At 45.6% G+C, this 6,999-nt stretch overlaps 1 non-coding gene across 1 annotated transcript; it reads left to right on the forward strand.

Moving 5' to 3' along the window:
- The first annotated feature begins 935 nt into the window (after positions 1-935).
- On the forward strand, positions 936-1,008 carry TRNAK-CUU (transfer RNA lysine (anticodon CUU)). The gene has a single exon. It is a non-coding gene; the product is annotated as a tRNA-Lys (tRNA).
- Positions 1,009-6,999: the final 5,991 nt, after the last annotated feature.

Here is a 6,999-nt window from a genome sequence, read left to right on the forward strand (position 1 = left end):
CTTGGTGACCTAGCAACCGGTGTGGTGCCTGTGACCACGGGAGCGGCACTTGTCACCCTCTAGTCACGCGACGGTGTCACCACGGCCGGCCATCCGTGTCTGGAAACGGTTCCCGGCGCCGCCTTTCTCCGCCCACGCGCTTCTCCCCGCGGAGCAGCGTTTCCCGCGGGGACCGGCCGCCGTGCGGGGCTTCCCTGGGAAGGCAGGACGAGTCTCCGGCGTACCCCGGCGGGGGGACGCGGCCCGCGGTCCCCTCCCACGGAGGGGCTGTCGTCTGCAGGACACACGTCCCCACGGTTTCCTTTCGCGTGGGAGCAAACTCTGGCGTTTCGCGTCACTCGCGGAGGCTGCTTTAGCTTTTTGTCCTTTCGAGTGAACAACCTGCGTTTTCCGCCCCCAGGAAAAACCCCTCCACGCCCAAAGCCGCGCGGCGAGGGAGGCAGCCCTGCGGCGGGCCCCGGTCCCCGCGTGTCCCGTCCCCGCGTGTCCAATCCCCGCGTGACCCGACCCCCAGTGCCCGCGTGTCCCGTCCCCGCGTGTCCAATCCCCGCGTGTCCCGTCCCCGCGTGTCCCGACCCCCCCAGTGCCCGCGTGTCCCGTTCCCGCGTGTCCCGACTCCCCGTGTCCCGACCCCCCCAGTGCCCCCGTGTCCCGACCTCCCAATGCCCGCGTGTCCCTACCCCACGTGTCCCGACCCCCCAGTGCCCGCGTGTCCCCCGCGCCGCCGGGCCCGGACGCTGCCGACCGCCAGGGGCCGTTCTTAACCTGCGGGTGCGCGCGTGCGGAATCAGAAACGAAATGCCGTGTTGAAAGTCTCGAAACACTTTACCAAAAAAGATTATAGAGAGATCATTTCATGCGAAACGTCACTCTCGGAATGAGTGAAAATAATCTCATTCCTTTGAAAAGATCTAGAAAAGCAGCAGCGCCCGGCCGCCCGGCTAGCTCAGTCGGTAGAGCATGGGACTCTTAATCCCAGGGTCGTGGGTTCGAGCCCCACGTTGGGCGGGTTCGCTTTTGCTTTTCGCCTCGGACGCATTTCGTTCCCATTTCGTTCCTCAGCAGCGATGCTAACTTCACCAGCTTCGGTTCTTGTCAGCAGTAATAACTGACTTCAGTTCGCACTTTCCTATCTTCAAACCATCCAGCACCTGAAACGACAACTAAGACTGAAGTAGTTCAGAAAAGGGTACGACAGATCTAGAAAATTCCACCTTGAAGACTCACAGGGGAAGACGCTGGTGTGGAAAAGTGTCTGAGCGGCCGAGCCCGCGCTGGGGGTGAGAAAACCAGCGACACGGCGGGGTGACCCCCGCAAACGCCTGAAATGCTTGTGTTTACCCCCCGCTGTGTAACGTGGAAGGTTCTGGAAAGCGGCTCTGCTGTGTTTCTAAGCCACTGTGCGCTGTCTCAGTGCCGAGCCGACGTGGGGGCTGCTCTGACCTCTTTATTTCTGTGTTTGAAGTCAGTGATGCCAACAGAAAATTTTTCCCTCAGCCATTTTGAAGTTTCAAGACAAATAATTCTTTTCCTCCTCATGTTTTCCTTAAAAAACTCCCTCTCTTTGGGCACCATTGTATGTGGACAGCTGCAAGTTCTTTCAGCGATTCCCAGCAATTGTCCAACATGCTCCGCAATGACCATAGGTTAGGATCTAATTTTCAACTCAAAATACAAGTTCAGACCTTGGCAGAAAAACTTGAAAATTTTCAGCGTCAGAAATGAAGATCCCCAAACACCCCTGTGGTCACAGAGGAGCAGCTACTCTCAGGCCATGGCAGGTGGGTGGAATTTTTCTAGAGAAGTCCACCAGGTGAGAGAAAAGGCCAGCGGGTAACTGATGCGGGGCCAATGGACATGTCATACAGCCTGAACCGGGTTCCTCCAAAATCCCTGCGTCAAAGCCCTGACCCCCAGCACCCCACAAGGGGATCTTATTTGGAAACAGCAGGGTTGCAGAGCAATTAGTTCAGATAAGGCCGTACTGGAACAGGGGGGGCTCCTAATCCACTCTTCCTGGTGTCTTTCTTTAAAAAAGAGGAAATCTGGACAAAGACGCACACCCAGACGCAGACATCTGGACACAGGGGAGAATGCCAGGTGAAGATGAAGGCAAAAATTGGGGTGATGCTCTCACAAGCTAAGGAGCACCAAAGATAGCCAGCAAACCGCCAGAAGCCAGGGGACAGGCGTGGAACAGAGCCTTCTCTCTGTCCTCAGAAGGAACCTCCCCTATCAACACCTCTGTCTGGGATTCTAGCCTCTACAACTGTGAAGCCATACGTTTATGTTGTCTCAGCCACTCAGCTTGTGACACTCGGCTATGGCAGCCCCAGGATGCTCATACATCAGCATTCTAGTTGGGAGATGATTTTGATTTCAGATTTATTTTGTTATACCTTATAATAACTGTCATCCTCTTCATTCTCAAAAAGCCTTTATGAAAAGCAATACTTTGTTTTGATTTGGTCCTAAATGCAGCTCACACGAGGAAGTTAGGAGGATCGCAGAGCCTTCGGAAGTAACATTTTAAAAAGGTAATCTTAAAAAATATTTTCTTGTTACTGTTGGCTGATGATTTATTATGTTGACTAATGACTTATTACTACTTGTACTAAAAAATGCAAAGATATACTAAATTAACACATTTATTCTCCCATGGAACTCATCTTTGAAGATTTTATGTTCGATTAATCTGTAAATGAAAGATTTCAAGAAAGTGTGATAATTCTCTTTGGTCCAGTTTCTTGAACAAGTAAGTGGCAAGAAAGAGAGAGACAGAGAGAGACATCTCAGGCAAGCAAAAGGTGTGGGTCTTGTTTGGATCCTGATTTGAATCAATCATAAAGAAACAGGTATGAGGCAATCCGGGAATCTGAACACTGATTGGGTACTTGAAGATATTAAGGAATTATTTGCTTTTAAATGCAACAATGGTTCTGTGTTTTTTTTAAAAGGGCCCTTATCTTTTGGAGGTACGTACTAAATTGTTTATGAATGAAATAGACATGATATCTGCAATTTTTGTGTACGTATTTTCAGGGGCAGAGGAATGAGGGGCACCAATGAAACAAGCTTGGCCACATGTTACTAACTGTAGAAGCTGAGTGACGGATACACCAGAGTTCATTACACTATTCCCTCTACTTTTGCATATATTTAGAAGATTCCATAAAATTAAATACACTTTGATTATGCAGAAACAAAGGTGCCTTAATCTCCTTAGCGTAGTGATCACACTTAGGCCACTAGTAATTGGGCGACCAGACATCGTGAGCCTCCCGGCGTGTTGCGATGAAGAGTGCTTGGCGTTGTCTTCAAAATATTCTTGTCAAAAACACTTAGGTCCAGTCCAGTCTTCAGACCTTACTCTACATTTATAGGACACACAAGGGACAAATTAAATGACACCACGAGTAAGCAGACAAATCCAAAGTCAGACTCTTTAAAAAGCAAATGTCACGAACAAATACTAGTACCACTACTAATAGACTGTGTCTGAGCCAAGGGCTCCTCCTCCAGCCCCAGTGGCAGTCTGATGAAGCCAAGGAATTCTTTTCTCAGAATGTTTTAAAATGCATAAAATAAAAAACATAGGACAATAAAGGAAAACAATTACATTGAAATATAGTCATCAAAATATTTTAAAGTATGATATAGTAATGTACATGCTCAATTATTAATGCATAAATAACAAGATCTGTCAGCAGATCTAATAACTTCAGTAATTTCAAAGTTGTGATGAATGTAAATGATATTTCTGAGACACCTGCAATAACTGCAGTGTGATATGAAAACATCTGTAGTTTCTATTGGTGGCAAAGCCACAGCTAATACTATTGTAGTTTGTTACCTTCATTTACAGTGAAGGAAAATGATAAATTTTAGTTACAGTTTGGTGAAAATAAAATATAATAAAAATGTAAATTTTCTCCCATCCAAGTTCACAGATTGAACTTTGAATTGTAACTCCTGGGTTTAAGAACTTCTGATCTAGATTTAAAAAGACTTAAGAGATTTAACAATCAAATGCAATATATTGTCATTTAATGGGTCTTGTTTTGAAAAAAATAAGCACACAAACAAGAGAGGAAATTTGGAGTGGATATTATATGATTTTAAGGAATTGTCCTAAATATATTTTTATATAAGACAAATACGGGAAAATGTTCACAACTGTTTAATCGAGGTGACATAAAATATATTATTCTTTCTACTTTTCTGTATGTCTGAAATTTTTATAATAAAATTTTTTTTTTTTTTTTTTTTTTGAGACAGAGTCTCACTCTGTTGCCCAGGCTAGAGTGAGTGCCGTGGCGTCAGCCTAGCTCACAGCAACCTCAAACTCCTGAGCTCAAGTGATCCTCCTGTCTCAGCCTCCCGAGTAGCTGGGACTACAGGCATGCACCACCATGCCCGGCTAATTTTTTCTATATATATTTTTAGCTGTCCATATAATTTCTTTCTATTTTTAGTAGAGATGGGGTCTTGCTCTTGCTCAGGCTGGTCTGGAACTCCTGAGCTCAAACGATCTGCCCACCTCGGCCTCCCAGAGTGCTAGGATTACAGGCGTGAGCCACCGCGCCCGGCCTATAATAAAATTTTTAAAAAGTGACTTTAAAAATATCTTTATTAAGGTATAATGTAGATATGGTAAAGCATAATACTTGTAAGTGCATAGCTTGATGAATTTATACATATGTAAAATATTAATATATTTTAATATATTTTTTATATATTTTAATATATATTTTAATATATATATGTATTAATATAACACCTAGGTAGCCACACCAGATCAAGACAGAGAACTTTCCAGCACCCATACGTTCCCTAGCGCCTGTGATAGCTAACACCATTGATAAAGTATATATTCTTTCACGTCTGCTTCTTTTGTACAACATGACTTCCTGTTACATTAACACAGGTTTTCAAAGATTGATAACACTACGTTTGGCAAGGATGTGGAAAAACAGGCCTTCTCTTAAATTGCTGGTTGAGGCCAGCATGGTGGTGCATGCCTGCAGTCCCAGCTACTCAGGAGGCTGATGCAGGAGTATTACTGAGGCCCCAGAGATCAAGGCTGCAGTGAGCTCTGAATTGCGTCATTGCACTTTAGCCTGGGAAAGAGAGCAAGACTCTGCCTCTAAAAAATTAAAAATAAAATAAAATAATAAATTGCTGGTTGAAATGTACATTGGTGAAAACTTTTATAAGGCAGTTCACAATGCCCACATTCTTTGATCTACTAATTCTACATCTTAGGTTCTAAAAAAAGAAAAGCAATGTGCAAAAGACAGGCATGGTGGCACCTGCAATCCCAGCTAATGGGGAGGCCAAGGCAGGAGGATCGCTGGAGCCCAGAGTTCTAGGCTGTAGTGCGCCATAATCAGGCCTATGAACAGCCACTGCACTCCAGCCTGGGCAACACAGAGAGACCCTGTCTTAAACAAACAAAAAAGCAGTGCGTACAAAGATTTAGGTTCAAAGACATAGGTTTCTAATAGCAAAAAATTAAAAGCAACCTAAATATCTAGCAACAGAAGCAACGTTAGATAAAGTACGGTACATTTATACCATGGTATGTTAAGAACTATTAAAAATGTGAGCTACGTGTAATTTGAATGATCTCTAGGCCATACCAGTAAGTTACAAAAGAATACACAGAACAATATGTATAGTCCATTTATGGTAAAAGAAATAGCAATAGAAAGGGGGTAGAGAAAAATGAACATGCCAAATGGTGACAGGGTAAATAAATTTCGGGAAATAAAAGTGTTCCTGAAGTTGTACCTTGTATTTAATATTTCTGAATTGTTGCATTATGAATATTCAAATATTACCTGTGTAATTAAAACATAAAGGTAAAAAGTTACCTTTAATACAAATATGAAAACAGAGGGTGCTAGGATAAAGCCCAAGGATGCTCAGCTCTAAAAGGGGTCCCCTTTGTGAGGGGAACCGGGCCGATGAGCGATGGCGGTAGGAAAGAGACTTTCACTACTTTCATTTTAAATTTTGTTTTAAAATTTTTTTTTTTTTTTGTTGTTGAGACAGAGTCTCACTCTGTTGCCCAGGCTAGAGTGAGTGCCGTGGTGTCATCATAGCTCACAGCAACCTTAGACTCCTGGGCTTAAGCGATCCTCCTGCCTCAGCCTCCCGAGTAGCTGGGACTACAGGCATGCGCCACCATGCCCGGCTAATTTTTTCTATATAGATTTTTAGTTGTCCATATAATTTCTTTCTATTTTTAGGAGAGACGGGGTCTCGCTCAGGCTGGTCTCGAACTCCTGACCTCGAGCGATCCACCCGCCTCGGCCTCCCAGAGTGCTGGGATTACAGGCGTGAGCCACCGCGCCCGGCCTGTTTTAAAATTTTTGAATTAAAAAGTATGTAAGTGTTTTATATTCAAAAGTTTAAAAAAAAGGGAGTGGACAAGGTAGTTTTGGTGGGGTGGGATCCCGAGAGGCCTTCGCCCTCTTCGTCGGTGCTCTGAGTAGCGGAGCGAAGCTGGTGCGTGTTCAAGCGGAATAAGGAAGGTTCTTTGCGGGGGGTTGGTGTCAAAGAAGGGGCGGCGTTAAAGGAGGATGGAAGGAGAGACACGAGGTCAGACAAACGGAGAGGGGTCTGGAACGGTGGAGACCAGGGCTTGTGCGGGGCCTGCGGGCGGCGAGGGGCTGTCCGTGCGGGGACTGGCATCCCGGGCTAAGGACGTGGGGACCGACCCTCGCGTTAACGTTTATTGAGCACCTACTCACTGCGGGGCACCGCGCTCAGCCTGTGCGTGTAATCCTCACAACGAACGGATGGGAAAGGTGCAATTGTGCCGCTGAGCAAACTAGAGGTTTTTGAACAGGGAACAAGCAGCAGCAACCCGTTTGTTCAGATTGCACGTACATTCAATGATAGGTCCAAGGAATTAAACGACCCCAAACAGGGCAAGTACGGAACCCCGACTCCGGGCTCTTTCGTCAGGGAGGATACCCGCGGTTCCGCGGC

Source organism: Eulemur rufifrons, chromosome 3 (genome assembly GCF_041146395.1).
Source record: "Eulemur rufifrons isolate Redbay chromosome 3, OSU_ERuf_1, whole genome shotgun sequence".
In the NCBI taxonomy this organism is placed as follows: domain Eukaryota; kingdom Metazoa; phylum Chordata; class Mammalia; order Primates; family Lemuridae; genus Eulemur; species Eulemur rufifrons.